Source organism: Aotus nancymaae, unplaced genomic scaffold (assembly GCF_030222135.1).
Source record: "Aotus nancymaae isolate 86718 unplaced genomic scaffold, 86718_ANA_hifiasm-v0.15.2.pri h1tg000022l_1, whole genome shotgun sequence".
Taxonomy (NCBI): Eukaryota; Metazoa; Chordata; class Mammalia; order Primates; family Aotidae; genus Aotus; species Aotus nancymaae.
This window is the reverse complement of record NW_026988435.1, coordinates 40,894,250-40,913,628: the sequence shown is the minus strand read 5'-3', so window position 1 is coordinate 40,913,628 and position 19,379 is coordinate 40,894,250. Positions and strand designations below refer to the sequence as shown.

The 19,379-nt window shown below is 42.9% G+C and overlaps 1 protein-coding gene across 1 annotated transcript in view; it reads left to right on the top strand.

Annotated features, from left to right (window-relative positions):
• Window positions 1–1,009: 1,009 nt before the first annotated feature.
• Window positions 1,010–19,379, top strand: part of KCNJ6 (potassium inwardly rectifying channel subfamily J member 6) — a 297,639-nt gene continuing 279,269 nt past the window's right edge. The window contains exon 1 of the mRNA XM_012445505.2: window positions 1,010–1,253. The gene's annotated coding sequence lies outside the window, so the exon portion shown is untranslated. The remainder of the gene's footprint in view (window positions 1,254–19,379) is intronic.

Sequence of the window (19,379 nt, the reverse complement as noted above, 5' to 3'; positions counted from 1 at the left end):
TCTTGGAAAAGGCCATTCTCTGTCTCCAGTGACCCCAGAGACACCATAGTAGCGGGGTGGTGATGATGCAGCAGCCGGGACCAGGTCCCAGTCGCGGTGGACAGGACAGAACGGACTGGATGGGGCAGCAGGCTGGGGCGCCACCAGGTACCCGCAAAGTCCAGGGATGCGGCCCCTCCCCTCCGCCCCGGCTGCTCGCTGCGCCCCCTCCGGGCCGCGCGGGCTCCGGCTCCCACGCCGGGGCTGCCTCTCCCGGATTTCAGCTTGGTGGGAGGCAGTGCCCAGAGCCTCTTTTTCCTGATCTCACAAAACCCTAATAGCCGAGCCCCTACAACCAGCAGACAAAACTGCTCTCCGAGCTTCGGCTCCTTCCTACTTTCCAGGCGTTTCTCCAGGAATAACTTACACTTAGTGGCACGGGGAGGAAGGTGGGGACTGGGGGGTCGGGGGTCCCCCAGCATGGAGCACCCACGTTCCAGTGTCGTGTTGGAGTGGCTAAGGTGGTTTGTGCCCAGCCCGCCCCACCAGGTCCTGTCCTCCACGACGAGACGCTGGCGGACCTGGGCGGCGGGGTGGGCGTCTCTGGGTCTGTGGCTCCGTCCCGCCCGCCCCCGCCCCTTCCTCCCGGCCCGCGCCGGCGCTGTGCGGCCTTTTCCCCAGCGCGCGGCGCTGCGCTCGCTTTTATCCCGGAGCCGCGTCGCTTCGTGCGCTGCCAGAGGGGCTCAGCCAGTCGGCTGAAATTGAGTAGCTTTCATTGAATCTGCGGATTTAATGACGTCTCCCTGCGTGGTCCATCACTTTTCTCCTAACCGGGGATTTTTTTTTCTCTTGCCCTTCCCCGCTTCCTTCCACCCAGTCTCCCTCCCCCGTCCCTGCCCAGACGCGCGCCCCTCCGCCCCTCCTTCGGCCCCGGCGCCCAGCCCTGCTCTCCGCGCTCGGCCGAAGGGAGCCAGTCCGGAGACGGCCGCACCTGGCTGGAGAGGCTGGGCGGGCGGAGGGGTGAAGACCCGCGGACGCCGGGAAGCCGGACCCGGAGCCGGAGCCGCTGCGAGCAGAATGGAGTCTCCTAACAGCCTCTCGGGGCTGATGTGAAATTTGACCATCTGATTCCAGTTTTTTTTTTTTTTTTTTTTTTTTCCTTTTCTTTTTTGCATTTCCTTCCCTCGCCATCCGTCGTGTAGCGAATTGTTCAGTCTTGCTCTGTTTCAAGAGAGGAGAACATGATTGAGTGAAGCCACCCCGTCCGCAGCCAGGTAAGCGGTGCGCTGAGATGGTCGCGGGCGAGGAGCCGGCGTCCACCTGGGCGAGGCGTTCCGCGCCCTCGGGTCCCCGCGTCCCCTTCCCCAGCTCCGTCGTCACCGCAGGCATCTCCACTCGTGAGAAACATTGTGCCCAAGTCAGCGGAAAGGCGAGGGAGAAGCCGGTTACATAACCGAAGGGGAATCTGTTTCATGTGGTTTTCATTAGCGACTGAAACTCGCACGGGGGGGCGGGGGGAGGAGGGGTCTGCATCCCTGGGCTCGCAGAGACCCAGTCAGTTATTGCAGACATCGTTTCAACATCCGCTGGCAAAGGCGAAATGCGCTGATTAACTGGCAGGGGCGGCATGTGGTGTAGTCATTTACAGTTCAGAAAAGCCTATTGTCTTTGTGGAAGGCTGTCTCCCTGTTCTGCTTTGCATGGAGAGGAGAGAGACAACAGAAGAGGGAGGAAAAGTGAGGGTGGGGAGAAACATGCGGAGAATGGGAAACAGGATACTGTAACTCTTAACTGTTCTCTATCCGTAAAACCGAAGCTGTGATATGATGACTGAAAACAGTGAATAGGAAGATCTCCCTAGGAGTAAACTGAATTATTTTGTAACTGGAAGCGGGGAGAAACGCTTTAGATAAAACGAGATGTGTGTGCCATTTAGAGGATTGGGTGGCTGTGGATATTTGCTTCCCTGTGGATATACTTTCATTTTCATCAAGACATTACTCTTGGATTCGTTTTTTAAGTGAAATAACATCAGTATTCCCAAAACCCAGTAAAAGCCTGGTGGATCCACAGGTACATCTGTTGTACTAGGTGCAATTTGGAGAGATTCTCAGGGGAAAACATATCTTAATAGAAACAGCCACAGAGATAGGATGTTAGTGGAGAAACAAAATACCAGAATTTTCCAAAGAATTCCGCCTCCACCCCCAAAAAAAAGGAAGAGGGGGGAAAAAACCCCACAACTCTAGTGTTTGGGAGTTGGAGACGTATTATGTGTTTACAGCGTTTCCCAACTGCAGTTATCCAAAGTATTCCGATCCCCGGGAGCCCCACGGTACAGGGGGCAATGCCACATCCCCGCCAGCCCCGTTCCCTGCCTGCCTTTCTTTTGCTGAAAAAAACGAAGAAGGGTGATGCCCAGGAATTGCTTAGGGAGAGAAAAGGGCTTGCTACAGTCAGAGCTGAGCTAACTGAGCTTCGCCCATTTTGCCTGGAGAAAGAAAAAGAGCTCGAGTCTCCATGGCGACCCAGGTGGGAGGGGAGACGGCAGCTCCAGTTACAGGGGGAAAAAAATTGGACAAAACTTTCCCGGCTCCAGGCAAAGGAATAAGCCAGCCGCGTGCCCTGTGGCAGGTCCCAGGGCATCGACTGTGCCCAACTCCCTGACGGCGACGCTCAAGAGGGCGCCCAGAGCTGACCGGGTGCCCCTCAAACCTCCCGAAAGTTGCCGAGGTGGGGGGTGGGGGTGGCGCCGAGGTGGTGATTCCCGAGCGGGTTCCGAATTCAGCACCAAGGCCAGAGCCCAGGCACCGAGGGTGCAGCCTCCTCCCAGTTCTGCAGCCCCAGCGAGCGGCACCGACTCCTTTGGTCACTGGAGGTCAATTACTTTCTATAAAGAAAAGATTCCTTGGCTTGGGCAGAATCTGGATATCAAATTATCCACGGAATTAGGTGAAGCAAAGAAGCTTGCAAATCATCCATTTTATGCATGGCGGTGCATCAGAGGAACTATTCAGAATCAAGAACACTGGGACAGGGAAAGACCTGAGCTGAACTGAGAGTGGAGACAGGATTCCGTCCTTAGGGGGAAGAAAAAGGACGCGTGCGCGCACAGACACACACCCGCACACACGCCCATCAGCCCCTGAGGAGGGTTGCTAGTTTCAGCTAAATCCCTTTGGCTTACAAAATCATGCCTCCCTTGCCCTCTCACGCTTCTCTCTTTAACTTTTTATTGGGCATTGATGGCAGAAAGGAGCTGTGGCATCACCCTAGTCAGTGAGAAACCAACCAACCAAGTTCTTTCCTAGGGTCCTAGGACTCAAGGGGGTGGAGAAATAGTTTCCTGTCAGTCTAGACCTGGCAGGATTCAAAGCAACACTGGTGAGCTCCTGGAAAGGAGAGAGAGTGTGTTAGCAAGATGAGAGCCAGTGATCACATCTTCAAGCCTGCGTGTGAGCAAGGTGGCTACATTTCCTAGGTTGCAAGCATAGGAAACCAAGAGGAGTCACTTCTCTTAATACAAACAAGGAAGAAACTGCAGGAGGGAAGGATTTATTTCCATTCAAAGTCCATTTCAACATTCATACAGGGAAAACAGGTAAGCCCATCCAGCTCTTCTGCTCTTACTTTACCAGAAGCTGGTCTTTGCCCCGCTCTCATCCTTGGTAGTAGGGCCCCACCACCACCATCACTGATATGAAGAGGAAAATTAGTACAGGAAGGTGGCAGTCACCTTTGCAATAGAACGCCTGTAAGAGTGCCATCCGGTGTTACAAGGTACGGTTTGAATTGCAGAGACCAGTCGAATGTTTGACAACTGGCTGGAAATGTTGATAAAGCTTTGACAATATCCCTGGCTGCTTTCCTGTTTCATGGATATACTTGTGCATGAGGTCTTGAGCTGGTTCTGGTTTGTTATTTTTAGTGGTATACAAGATATGATCCTGGCTTTTTTTTCTGGGCTTTCCAAGTGTGACATGTTGTTGTTTCTAAAGATACCGCATGCTGAGCACTCAGGATGTGGTTAAAGCAGTGTGTTTATACCTTCCAGTCTTTTCAAATGATTGTTAGTAAAGGCAGAGCAATCTATTTCAAACCTAAGCCAAAGGATGAGTTATTGTACTATTTCTTACATTTCAGTTCCTAATAGGTATTGATGAGTTTATCCATAATTTAGTTTATGAAAGGGTTGCTACCTAAAGTAGACAGAAGAAGTGATGCATGGTGTATTAAACAAAGCAGCTGTTCCCTGGGCTTTGTTCCATCTCATATTATCAGCAGAAGGGAAGTAGGCATTCATTATGAAGATAAAGCTATACAAGAATATAGACTGTTAGATAAACAAAGTAATGTATTTCTGAGTTCTAAAGTTCAATTTCTCTTATAAATTAAAAAAGAGGGGTAGTGTCAATAATTGGGTATATGAAATTGCTCAGTCAGTAATTTAGTTCTGGTAGATTCCATGCTCACGTATTCAGTGTGTATTCACCAAACTATGACTTGCTTTCTTCCTAGGTGGCTAATTGATGAACAAAGTGTCACTATGCCCTTTGCAGTCAATAGGATACTCCAAAGTAATTGGTTTACTCATTTCAAATAAGATTTTCTAAGGAGAACAACTTGTGAAAATTCATCCCCATTCACTTGGTTCCATTTTACTGTTTAAAAAAAAAATCATTTTGATACCTCGTTTAGGTATTGCCTAAACGACAGTTACCTCATCTCAGTATTGCCTAAACATTAGTATATAGTGTTTTCCTTTGTGTGGCCCAGGTCTTTATTTAATACACAGAACTTACATGGACTGTTTCCTTTAAGAATATAAAAAGGCTTTTAGTTCAGTCTCATATTCATCCCTATCTTTCTCAGTCTACCTTTACTTTATAGGGGAAAAATTAGAAGAGTTATTTAAGAAGCAATAGAAAAAATTCATTGGAGATTAAAAATAAAATACTCTTATGGAATCTTAATCTCATTCACTAATTTTCACTGGTAGAAAATGTTTCTGTCCACAAGGGTTTAATGTTGACCATGTAAACCTTCATGAGAACAAAACAAATCCTCTTTATGTAAAGGCAGGCAGATAAAGTGAAGCTCTTCTCTTTTTCACCAATTCTTCCTTTATCAAATGATACATAAGTAATATGGAAATGGACCAGAGATAGATAGAGTAGGAGGAAGGAAGAAAGTGAAGGGAAAAGGCAGTTACTTATTGCTACCAGCTTTAAAGTGATAATACTTTTCAAAGTAAGGTTGGTTTTTCTAAGTTTGTTGCCTTAAAGCTTTAAGTTTGGTAGAATTATGATGTTTAAATTCAGTGAATTTGGATATATAGCTTCTTGAGATGGCATTTATTGTTTCTTTACTTTATCTTCAATAATTTCCATGTAAGTACCAAAAGAGAATTGATTCACTCTGGAGTTTTACAAAATTATTAAATCTGGTAATACCAGTAAGGGGTGAATTGGCAGTTAAGTTGAAAAATCATCAAAACACTTTTGCTGAATTAGAGTTTTCTTTTTAATTGTAGTGAAAGTGTTTGGGGAGATAGAAAAATAAAATATAGCTGTTTATGATAAAAATACATTTTAAGATGCAGTTTAAAAAATTATTTCTAGAAATAATTAGGATCCAATAAAAAGAAGAGATAATCACAGTAGCAGTTAGTGCTCTAATGGTATTCTGAATTTCCTCTGGCAAAGTACTAGAATACACATATACTTGCTATTATTTTAATAACATTAAATAATAGCAAAATTATTTTTGTCAAATAAGGAGCAGTCTCATCATTAAAAGAATAGTCTCTATCCTCACTAAACTGTAGCTTTGATCTAACCATACCTCCTAATCAATTGTAAATATTCATTTATTCATTTGTTGCTAAATTGAATCATGGTTTAAACAAAACCTCAGAGAATGATTTTGTGCAGTGTGCAATGTTCAAATAGTCATTCAGATCTGTGTTTTATCTGGAATGCATTAAGGCCATCAATCAACTTTCCTAGTTACAATATGTAAAGTTAACCCTAAATTTTAACCAAGTGACTATTTAATTTATGACTATATAAATGTATCCATGTCAGATGAAACCCATAATCTCCTTCAGTCTCATGTTTCTCATTTTTTTCTGTATAGCTGTGCTTAGGACTAGGAATCATACAGTACTGGTGATTCTTTTCATGAATAGAATTTGGCTAACATGCATCACCGGTCTTATTCGCAGTCACAGAGATGCAGTTTCCAATATGAAATCCTTATAAAAGGAACCAGAAAGTGCATCTGTGGGTAACAAGATCCATGTCCTTGCCAACAACTGTTCTGCGGGACTAAATCTGAACATATTATATGCAATGTGAGAGACGTGTCTATAAATTAAGTTTAAATCCTGTGGCAGTTTCCTCTTTAAACTTACAGACATCTTTTTTCCTATCCAGGATGAGAATTGATTTTTTAATGATGCTTTAAATTTCTCTTGTATCATCTAGCAGGAACTTGTGCAAGTTTGACAACGTGCTTCGTAGGTGGTGTTGCTCCGTGGTTAAGAGCACAGGCTCCGGTGTTTCTCACTAACTGAATCTGCATCAAGGTCTAGGTGTATCTGTCAGTTTTTGCTAAGTTTGGTGCAGTAACAGCAACTGCAGCATCTCGGTGGCTTACAATACAAAGACGTATTATTCCCTGGAGCTCTATACCTCTGCTGGTCAGTTGTGGCTCTGCCTCCTGTGCCTTCTTCATTCTGAAATTCAAGCTCAAGAATCAGTCTGGTCTGAAACACTTCATGCCAGTATCAGAGGAAAAGGAGAATACAAAGTTAAGCAATGGCCCTTAAAATTCGTGCTCAGATATGTCACAAGTTATCCACTCACAATTCACATGTCGCACCAGTGCCAATGGTCAATGGGAAGGAGATGTGTATTTCTCCCACAGTGAGGCACTGCAAGCCATGTAGCAACAGGTGGAGACATCTAATCTTTCAGGGAGGGAAGGGAATAATTGGAGGCAATTATATAATCCACTATGCTAATTTTGTGACCTTAATCAACTTTTTGCCTTGGTTTTCCTATCTATAAAATAATGACAATAGTAATAATAACAAGATATACCCCAGAGATGTTATGAGGATTCATGTGATAATGTAAATAAAGTTCTTAACATAGGCTGGGGGCGGTGACTCATGCCTATGATCCCAGCACTTTGGGAGGCTGAAGTGGGTGGATCACTGAGGCCAGGAGATCACTTGAGACCAACCTGACCAACATGGCAAAACCCTATCTCTACTAAAAATACAAATATTAGCCAGATGTAGTGGTGCATACCTGTAGTCTCAGCTACTTGGGAGGCTGAGGCACAAGAATCACTTGAACCCAGGAGGCAGATGTTGCAGTGAGCTGAGATTGCGCCACTGCACTCCAGCCTGCATGATAGAGTGAGACTCTGTCTCCAAAAAATAAAAATAAAAGTTATTAGTACAATGTCCAGCACAAAGCAGGCACTTCATAAATAGCAGATGTTGTTATTCATTTATTTCAATGTGGCATTAACTTCAGTTCTTGATGAGCCTGTGTATACTTTATTAATTAGATAGCTCTTGAAACAGAATTCTAAATCTCACCAATTTAGCAAAGTAGAAGATCTCTCTTATTTGCATAAATCTAATTCATTGATGCTGTACAAGGACCCAGGCTGATGGACACTTTGTCATCTTTAGCACATGGCTTCTAAGATCTCCTGAGTGTTGATATCCAACTTGCAGACAAGGAAAGAGTGAGAGTAGATGATTATGTAGAAGATTTTAATGATCCAGACCTGGAAGTAATGTATATCACTCTTATCCATATTCTATGGTCATACCTAACTGCAAGAGTAGCTGCAAATTGTAGTTCAGCTCTATGACCAGGAGGAGGGGAAACTGGTCGGCTGAACATGCTGGAGTCTTTGGTATGCATGCCCAATAAAAATGTCTGGCATCAAAGAAATACAGCTAATTTAAATCAGGAATAGAGTAAGGCAGAGGAAATGATTTGTCCCAATGGTGAAAAGATTCCTGGTAGAGATAGTATTTCATGGTGCCCTTGAATCATTCTTTAGTAGTGTATTTTGTAAAATACATTATTTGGGATATTTTGACTTTTGGAGTGGGTGTAGATGATTCTTAACAAAAGAAATGCAAATACATATTGTTTGATTTCTGTTAGCTGATCCGTTAAAGTAGACACAAAGGAGAAAAGCCAACTTCACAACCCATGCTCAAAAGCAACGTTCTAATCCTGACAATTACACCCACATTGTGTCTAAGAATGCTGAAGAATTAGATGCTGTCTTCTAATATCTGGCACCTGCTGTTGACTAGCAATTTGCATTTTGTTTTAAATCACATAAATGTCTATAGGTTAGACACATGCTGTAAGCTTAGGTTGAGTTAATCTACTAATAGTCAGTGCTCTCCTGAAAATAAACCATGTAATTTATAAGTAGTGTTTGAGAAGCTCTGCTTCCCTCAAGGAGAAAACTTGGAAACTGAGTTCCATACCTTTTCACTAGAAGCAAAAGAACAGCTTTAATTCAAACTTACAACTCAGAAAAGAGAAATGTCAGGGAGAAATATCTGAGAAGACTATGAGAGGAAGAACCAGAAGAAATAGGGAGGCGTTCCATAATGCTTTTAGTTCTCTTACATCATTTCCATTCCCCTAACTCAGATACCACAGCCACCTACACTCATGCAGGGAAAAACATTATCAAATTGAAACAGTAAATACCAGTAATGCATGTTAATCCTTCCATGGGGCAGTAATACTGGATTAGAAAACTCTTGACTTCTTCAAATATCTTGCCATTCCAAAGTAAATAATGTCTCATTGTGCAACTTTTGTTTAATGAAGAGAATGTTATTGAGGAGAGGATTTATTTCACTGTCATGTTCAAATAATTTCAATCCAAAATGGATACAGCCCAACTCAGTCATGTGCAGAAGGGAGTAGGCAGGACAGTAGGTGAGTGCAAACCATGTAATATAAGAGTAGATGAAAGAATTAAGGGTGTTTTCCCTGGAGAATATGTGGGGGAAGAGTCATGATAGTTATTTTCAGGCATCTTGATATTTGAACATGAAGGAAGGATTAGAATTGTTCTGCTGGGCTCTATGGGATAAAAGTGGGACTCAGCAGTAGAATCTACAAAGTGACATCTTTTGGTTCAATATAGGAAAGGATTTTCAGTAGACAGAGCTGGACAGAGGTATTATGATTTGTCTTCCGCATTTGCACAGCTCTGAATTCTTTGTCACTAGAAGCATAAAGAAGCTGAGAAAGCTAGGAGCTGGGGTTGGAGCGCATGTATTTCAAAGTGTTTGCCAACACAGAGCACTTCTAATGGCTGTGAGAGAAGTGGTGCCCTTCAAGTTCAGTCAACAAATCAGACTGGACCTCACCACTCTATGGGGCCATTGCTTTATGACTTGGGGAGCCATCATTTTTCTATAAAAGAAATGAATGGTATTTAACCAAGCATGGCATCTCAATCCATACACAAACCTCGTGGTCTAAGAGAGCGGGTCTGGAATGCAGTGATCACATGTCTAAGCAGCATCACGTGACTAAGAGGCAGGGCTACAGGACTCACTGCTCACGGAAAAGCTTTACCCTTGCTTTGTGTTGTCGACACACTACCTTCAGTCAAAAGACAGGGAATGAAATCTCTCTCTGGAGGCTTCTCCATCACCTTACAGTCTTTTCAGAGCAGAGACTCCATGACGAGTCAGGCACTGCACACTTCAGATTTGTAGATGTCTCTAATGTGCAAAATATAGTGCTACTAAAATATGATTCCTACTCTCAAATCCAGTTTCAATAATGGCAAAGAAGGAGTAGATTCCTTCCTCTTCAGCTCTCTCCTGAAGTCTCACCAGTGAATACCCTGAACATATGCACCCTCTTAAATTTTCATTAGCCCTCTTGGGGTGGCTGGGCCCATAGCAGTAAAGCATATAAAGAGAGGGCAGAAAGAGGAGGGCAAATAAAGCAACTATGACATTATGTGTTGTCATAAGAGGGATTCTTTCATTGGAAAAGAGGCCGAATTAGGTGACCCCCCCCCTTTTTTTTTTCAATCAGCACTCAAGAGTGTTGGGCCCAAGCCAACACTCTACATGTCTCCTTGGCTGGCCACAGGTGGGGTCTCTGTGGACAAAAGGAGGCATCAGAGCTGATGAAAGTCAGCTGAGGTCAGTGGTTCCCAGTGTGTGTCCCTGAACCGGCAGCAGCAAGCAGCATCACCAGGGAGCTGGCTACAAGTGCAGGTTCTCAAGCCCACCCCAGACCTACTGGATCAGGAACTCTGCGGATGGGGCCAATCGTCTGCCCATCCCCTCCAGGGATTCTGATACACTCTAAAGGGTGGAGGTACTGGCTTAGGGTTTTCTCAGATCTGCTTTAGGGCGGAACCCAGACACAATGTCCCTTCTCACAGCCTTCTTCCCACAATAAAGACCTTTGAGTGCATGCTCACACAAGAGCCAGGCAGAGTCACAACTAGAGATGGGATCCAGAATGCCCACTGCAAAGGCAGATTTCACCTGGACTCAATGTCTCGGAGGGGCAGGGGGTAGGGGAAGCAAAAACAAAGAGCTTTTGGTCCAAAGAAAAAATATGCATGATCACACTAAGTTGCAAACATTATAAGTACAAAGCAAGGCTTCTCTGTTAGGCAGTTTATTTAAATAAACTGCTTAGTATTTTGAAATTACAGTTAATCCATTCTGAAGTTTCTTTGTTCTTTTCAAAATTAATAGTCTCATCTATTATCCTTTAAATAAAAGACGCTATCAGTGAATAAGAACAGTGTACTCTTGAGAAAAGCCATATTAAGAAAATTGAATAGAGTGCTTATCACAGCAGACTTTCATGCAAGTGAGGAATAATAATTATTATATAACATTTACTTTCATTCAAAACATCTGACCACCTTCATATTGCCAGAAATTGGCCTTTCATCACTATGTCTAGAATTGTCTTAGCTTTTTGGGTTAGTCAGTCAACAAATCTCTACTAAGTACCTACTATTTAAAGAAGACAAGAGGGACATAGGGAAAAAAAGGTCCTGATTTCAGTTCTCAGAGGCCAAAAACTTAGAAAATGAGAGTATCAATGAAGTAGTAATGCACACAAAGAAGCATGACATTACACAAGAGAATGGTGCTAGGCTTTAAGTGAGGGAGGAGAACATTAATGAGGGCTGGGATCAGCAGAAAACATCCAGGGATGTGGTGAAAAGGGCTTGGAAGAAGAGTAGCGTTTCGGTGCTTAGTAAGGTTTTCCGAGGAGAAAGGAGGGCTTTCCAATGAGGAACCCACCTATGGGTTGGTGCAAATGTAATTGCGGTTTTGCCATTACATGCATGTAAAATGTATTGGCAATGAGGATTCATCAGGCAGAGGTATGGTCTACCACACCATGGAAATCAGAGCACCACACATCGGCATGGCATGTGAGCTTGTAGATCTTAGAGAAGTGACTGCTTTGATTGGGGTCAAATGGGAGGAAATACAGGGATTTTAATCTGGCAGTCATAAGCAAGACAGAGTTAAATACTGAGATTAGGACACACAGCTAGGACACTGATGAGAAGGCAAGAAGCCCTAAGCATGTGTGAAGCAGTAAATGAGTAATAGAAAAATGGACCCAGTTTAGTGTCATCACTGGTTCTGAGAGCAGTAATCACTCATGAGCCAAGAGAGCAGGCTGATGATGGATTCCGCCCAAAGAAAGCTCTCCTACCACACTGCATGGGCAAGAAGGAGCGCACGTGGCCGCAGTCCAGGCGCAGAATGGTGAGTTTGTTCCAGTGAATAAATAGTGGTGCTGGGCAGAGAGCTAGGTGAGCCACTGCAGCAGCCAGTTAGAGCTGCGGTGTGTTGTCACTTTCACGTGCAAGGTTTTGGCTGGCAGAGTTTAAGTGCATGTTTTTGGAGATTTTCTGTGAATGGGAAATTTGTTCATCCTGAATATAATGGGACCATTTTATTTTCTGATCTGGAGCAGAGAGTAGACAAAACTTTTTTTTTCTCATGTGCAAAAACAATGTTGCTTGATGGTCATCTCCTAGTTATTCAGTCATATCTGTCAAACTACAAACTTTCTCTCTGCCCGTGAAGTAAAACTCCCTTATGCTTTTATAGAAGTCACTGGGAATTTAGCCTGGCTCCCAAGCAGCATGAATGGAGGCCCCATGAAAAGAAGGAGTCTATGGTAAAAATATAAAGTGGGCTTTACATGGAACCCACCTTAGTCTGCAAATAACCTTTATGGCACAGCCCACTACTTCAGTATAGTGGTAAGTGTGGGTCAGTCTAGAACTTCCAAATAAGTAAAGATAATTTTTTCAAGACCCCAAAATGATACCAAAAAAATGAACAAAAATACCTTGCTGTTAATTAACTTTATTTTTCAGGGATACTATTTATTTAGCTTGCACCACTAAGATAGTCTTCTCTATTCCTGACAAGTTTAAGTTAGCAAGGCTGAGTCTTCTGTGAGATTCAGCTCTCACAGGAAGTACAAAAAGGTTATGTTGGCCACTGGGATAATAGCTAGAACATGGGATCCAGCATCAGAAGACATATTTCACCTGAAAATCCTTGGTTATGTGAATACCAGAGTCATTCACAATAGCCTACCCACAAAGAGTGTGAAACCTGGACTTTGGAGAAACTGATCGAAAAAATGGCATTGTGGTTAAAGCAACACAAAAAACTGGTGTGGGATAGGATAATTTAATTAAAACTCATCAGTCAATTTCCAAACAAACCCCCGATATTTTCACTGTATTAATAAGGTTTTCTTAAAATGAACAATTATTCAACAATACTGGATATTTTTTTGGTTACTCTCAACCAATCTAAAGTAAATGGTCCTTTTATTATAAATAGATGTCAGGAGGCTGTTAGCACTAAAGACAGACCCTGGTGTCCTGGTGAAAAATCACAATCCTCATTTGACTACTTGAGTCCTTGCAATATACAAGTATTGTTGTAGTTCATCTTTTTCTTCAGGTAAGGAATCTGGACTCAAGTTGCTTCTTCATTTTTTAAATTTCCAGATGAACTGTTGGTATTGCTAAAATAAGGCAAGACTTATACATGGAGAGTGATAAACAAATGAGTGAGAAGCCTTGTGTGTCTGTCTTGGCCTCTTCCCATGCCATTTCAGACATTGGTAATCTGAGTCATTTATGCTTCATTTTCCAATCACAAAACAGATCCAATCACTCTGTGCCCTTAAAGCACCCCAAGATTCCACAGAATGGTCACTTCCATGATGTGCTAGTCCATTCTCATGCTGCTAATAAAGACATACCTGAGACTGGGTGATTTATAAAGGAAAGAGGTTTAGTGGATTCATGGTTCCACACAGCTGGGGAGGCCTCACAATCACGGTGGAAGAAGAAGGAAAAGCAAAGCCATGTCTTACATGGCGGCAGGCAAGAGCACTTCACCCTTTAGAATATATCAGAATCCCTGGAGGGGATTGGCAGATGATTGGCCCCGTCCTCCGAGTTCCTGATCCAGTAGATCTGGGGTGGGCTTAAGAATCTGCATTTGTAGCCAGCTCCCTGGTGATGCTGCTTGCTGCTGCCAGTTAAGGGACACAGGTTGAGAACCACTGACCTCAGCTGATTCTCAGCAGGTTCAAGCAATTCTCCTGCCTCGGGCTCCCAAGTAGCTGGGACTACAGGTGCCTGCCCCCACACCCTGCTGAATTTGAAATCTTAAATTGAAGTTCCTCTTTATAAAACCATCAGACCTCATGAGACTTATTCACTACCATGAGAAGAGGATGAGGTAAACTGTCCCCATGATTCAGTTATCTCCACCTGGCCCCACCCTTGACACATGGAGATTATTACAATTCAAGGTGAGATTTGGGTGGGGACACAGCCAAACCATATCATGAGAAGGGGAAAAAGAGATCTCACTGAGTTGGCAAAGAAAGAAAAAGCACTGAGTAGGACCTTGAAACTCTTAGCACCTGAGAAGGAATCTCAGCCAGGGTGGCGAGGAAGGGACAGTTGTTTCTAATAAAGAGAGGGGAAAACAATGGGCTTAATATGTGCAAGAGGGACTTGCTGATTACAGAGGTTCTGACACCCTGGAATTGTTTTAAAAGGAAGGAAGCGTAATTTATATGCTGTCATATCAGATAAATCAAAACAATAAACCAGGTAGCTTCTTGAGGCAGGTGTCCAGGTCATTGAATTTGAGATGTCAATTAAAAGTATATTTGAAAATGCCACCAGAAAGGTTCTCAGGCTTGAGGTTTTATCTTCTTACCACGGGCACTGTCTTGGGGTTTCTTCTGCAGCCACGCTCTGGGCTAGTGCCTTCCTGCACACTTTTACTCTCTGCCAGATGCAAACTCCTTTGCCAGCAAGGGTCAGACTACACATTATTGCATCCCCTGTGTGTCTCTTCAAGGAGTTTCATGGAAGGGCCATTCAGTATATAGTATTTGAATAATATTTCTATAATCCTTAAAGTATACTGAGAACTACTGGAAACTATTAAAACTATTAAAAATAGTTGCCTTTGGAAAAATAATGCAGACCCTTATTATTCAATGAGGCACATTGTAGCCATTTCTATGAATGCAGTGAGGATCCACTGTACAAGAAATACAACACCCAAATACTGTTATGTAGGTCAGAGGGGAGATGTCACATGGGAAAGAGCTTTCTTCTTTTCTTAGTAACTTGTACTGGCAAAAACATCCATTCTAGATGTCACTCAGATGTGATATTTAATGATGGAAGAAAATGAATAAATTTGTATTTCAGATGGGACCAAGGATGTAACATTCACTTCTCTAAGCCATATAAAAATTGGAGCACAGTTCAGGTCACTGATTTCTGGTCTTTCTGTATTGGCATTGTCTTCTGTGTTGTTTTAAAGAGCTCCAAAACCTAAGTCCTCATGCCCTTTGACATAACCACATTTCCTTTCTAGGAGCCTAAGAAATTGGAGTTAACTTGGAGTCATGTGGTTCTATAGGATGAGCTTTGACAGACACTGAGCTCTATTAGATTAGTTATTTCACTTCTCTCTATATCAGGTTTTCTGGCTACAAAATTGGGATAATTCAGAAAAATAAATAAATTAGTAAGCTGGTTTTCCTGTCCCTTGCTTCTAAGAGGATATGAAAACTGTAATAAACAATTTAATTGTTTTATAATTTTTAATGCCAAGCACATGGGTTACTTCAGAAGGCAGATATGCTCCTTACTCCACTCTTGTAGGACTTTAAAGGAGAAATAACTAAGTTTAAGAATAGAATAATGACCCAGTTACATCCCAGGGCACCCACATCATCAAAGACTAAACTGTGTACAGCATGGCACACTCACCAATATAGAGAAGGGAGCTCACTTTTTAGAAAGATTTTTAACAACTGAATTTGAAACCTTAAATTGAAATTCTGTTTATTCCTGGTTGAGTCAATTATCCAAATAATTTGAATTAAACTGGAACACTCCAGTCCTGAAGCGTTCTCAGTCATCAAAGTTTTACAGTGAAGTCAAGGTCAATGCTCTTCGGATTACAGATGAGTTTGAACATGTCTGTAGTTACATGCGTGGGGGTGGGAGGAGCTTTCCACCTTTATCCCTCTATTTCCATGTGGTTTCCATGTGGTCGCTATATACATGGCACTTTTCAGATCCACCCTGGGGAAATTTCACCAATAGAAATGCAGAGAAAGTGTATTTTGGGTGTGGCCTAACTTTTGAAAACCAACCTACTCTTTCTCTAAGACAACACTCACCTTTATTTATTTATTTATTTATTTATTTATTTATTTATTTATTGAGACAGAGTCTTCTTCTGTCACCCAGGCTGGAGTGCAGTGTCGTGACTTGGCTCACTGCAACCTCCGCCTCCCAGATTCAAGCTATTCTCCTGCCTCAGGGAGACAAGGTTTTGCCATATCGACCAGGCTGGTCTCAAACTCCTGACCTTGTGATCCATCCTCCTCAGCCTCCCAAAGTGCTGGGATTATAGGTGTGAGCCACTGCACCTGGCCAACACTCACCTTTAAAGTAACTTCCCAACTTGAGCTCTTCCATTGTTTTAACATTTCTACAAAGCAAACAGTGTTTATTGCCAATTCAGAAAAGTAAACAGATTTTAACATCAGTGAATTCTGCGCTCAAACAGCTTGACCAAAGATGATAAAATACTGTCCATTTATTTTATCTGAGTCTTTCTCATTTGTTTGTTGCACAAGTATGTTTAATGTAGAAAAAATGTGAAAATTCAGATAAGCTAAATTTTTTAACAAAGGAAGGCAGGAAGGAGAGAAGAAAGGGGGAGGCGGGGGTGGGAGAGAAAATAACACATACAGTAAATAGGAGGGTTTACTTACATTTTATAACTAAAGCTGATCATCATTTATTGATGGCTGATTTTGTTATTTGGTAATTCATCATCAACTTCTCTCCAAGTCAGGAATGAGGAGTGGCTTGTGGATTTCTTTGTCTCTTACTGTGGGCCTCACTCCCTGCTCGTCACCCACCTTGCTGATGGCCTCATGCTCTTCCTCTAACATGATGGATACTTGCTCTATAAGTCCAGGCCTCTTTCTGCTGCCTGGGATGTTCTTTCTCCAGATTTGCCTTTCTATCATCAACTCCATCCAGAGTTGACCCTTCTCAGCAAGTGCCTCCATTCCCACCTCCTATAAGTCTGTGCTGGCACCCATCCTCCACCCCTGCTTCCCCATCCTCCTTCCTGATTAAACTTCCTCCATAGTACACAGTACCTTCTAACACACCACACAAATAACGTATTGGCTTTGTTTGTTTTCTGTCTCCTGCAATAGAAGGCAAGCTTCTAGGGGTAGAGTTCTTTTGTTCGTTTTGTTCACTGTTGTTTCCCTAGCTGATGTCCCGCACAGAGTAGGTACTCAATATGGTCAACTAAACATAGACTATGATTGTGGTGGCTGCATTGTAGGTGACTCTAAAACATACTTACTGTGTATTCGTAGCATCCTTTATTTGGGCATTGGGGCTGTTTTCTCTTTTTTGTTGTTGTAAGCAGTGCTGTATAAGCATCTCCCACACAATGTGTCTTTGTACACACTATATCAGAATGCCTTTTTAGTATAAAGCGTTACACACATAATTGCTGGGTAGAGGGTTAGGCACTTTTTGAAAGCTCTTGTCACATTTCACCAAATTGCACTTCAAAAAGGCTGTGCCTATTTACATTCTAACATTTCCCAATGAAAGAACAGTCTGTAATCCCTGATCCATTAACCACAGAAGCAATCGGATTGGACATGAAAACATTCAAAGAAGCCGAACAGGTCATTCTCAGCTGCCAGAACCTGTGCCCACCTGAGCCACTCAGCCACAGGAACTGAGTGAGTTATAAAGGAGAAATTAATATCGGACACCAAGCAAACACCTTCGCATGGTGGAACTCATATGCTACTAGCTTTCAGCAATATTGTCCCAGTCACTAAGCCTGTTGGTTCTCACAAGAGCCCAGGAAGGATGGAAACATACTGTTTTCCCATTTTGTAGGTAGGGAACTGGAAGCCAAGTTCACAAGGTTAGGTTGTACCAGGTAACCCGGATTTGTGACCAGGGTTAGGAGACTCTGGCCCTGCATTTTGGACATTGGGCCTTGAACTCTTCCCACTTCTGGTCTTTTCAGCTTTCTCCCAGACACTACCAAGGTCCACTCTTCAATTAACATTCACTGGCTGCAAGTGTCCAAGATGTGTGCTTTACAAGAGATTTTTTTAGATGGAGTCTTGCTGTGTCACTAGGCTGGAATGCAGTGGCATGATGTTGGCTCACTGCAACCTCCACCTCCTGGCTTCAAGTGATTCTCCTGCCTCAGCGTCCCAAGTAGCTGGGACTATAGGCGTGTGCCACCATGCCCAGCCAATTTTTGTATTTTTAGTAGAGACAGAGTTTCGCCGTGTTGGCCAGGATGGTCTAAATCTCCTGACCTCATGATCCACCCACCTTGGCCTCCCAAAATGCTGGGATTACAGGAGTGAGCCACTGTGCCGGGCCAAGAGATTTTAAGAGAGTCAGCAAAACTGAGGTAGTGTATTAGCTTCTTGAGATACATTTATAATTTTTAGACTTGAGGGTGAGAAAATAGAGGAGAGCTGGAAAAAGAGAGAGAAGGAGAGCGAGAGGGAGTGAGAGAGAACGAGAAGAGAAAAATTCAGCTAAGGACAGTTTTCTTAACAATCGTTTTTCTAGTCTAACTTGGCCGTATTTCAGGGCAAAACTGTTTTTTCCCTCTGGAGTCACAAACTCTTATTAGTTTCACATGTGCAAGAATATCATTAAAGCGATGTCATGATTTCTACTGAGATTATACACAAAAGACAAAAATCTCTTTCTCTCACTGTTCTTCCACCCTTACCCAGGAGAAACTCAACATCACATTTCTCAACAGACAGAGCCATCTCTCCCTTTCTTAGCTGTTTTGCCCCCTGAAAACTTGAGGAAAGTATACTTATTAAAGGGTTGAAAGCCTTAACAGAAGGAGGGAAATATTTTCATTTTTACTCTGTGAGTTCTTTTTAGCCTTTTTAATTTTAAAACATTGAATCATATTTTCTTATTAAAACAGTATATTTAAAACTTTTGTCTGTATTCAAAGCTTCAACAAAGAAATCAAATAAATGGTCATCATGATAAACAACTGTAAATTAAACCTAAACTAATGGAAAAGGAAATGTCTTTCCCTGGCTATGCCTCCCTTTTTAAGAAGTACAGTTTCACAAGTATTATAACAATTCAGTTCTTCCAATCCCCCTGTATCCAATGCTTTTCTATTACCTGCAGATGGAAATACTGAGGCTGAGAGGCAAGATCTCTTATTGCCCAGGATACATGACATCTGTGGAGCCTGATCTGCAACTCCATCCACCATCTGCAGCCTTTCTAGAGCAATCACAGAACAGTAACACATTATTGGCTTTTTTTTTTTTTTTTATATGGAGTCTCACTCTGTTGCCCTGGCTGGAGTGCAGTGGTGTGATCTCGGCTCACTGCAACCTCCACCTGCCAGGTTCCAGCTATTCTCCTGCCTCAGCCTCCTGGATAGGTGGGACTACAGGTGTACACCACCATGCCCGGCTAATTTTGTATTTTTAGTAGAGAGAGGGTGTCACCATGTTGGCCAGGTTAGTCTCGATCTCCCGACCTTGTGATCCACCCACCTTGGCCTCTTAATCTGGCATTTTCGAAATTTAAAAGAAATGAAATCCAATGGGAACAACTCTTGACAGGCGCTCTGCAGTGGCCTACCTGGAATAGAACTTTCCATGACTGGCAAGGGCACTAAAGTCCATTTCATGGCCACTCAAATGTAAAAA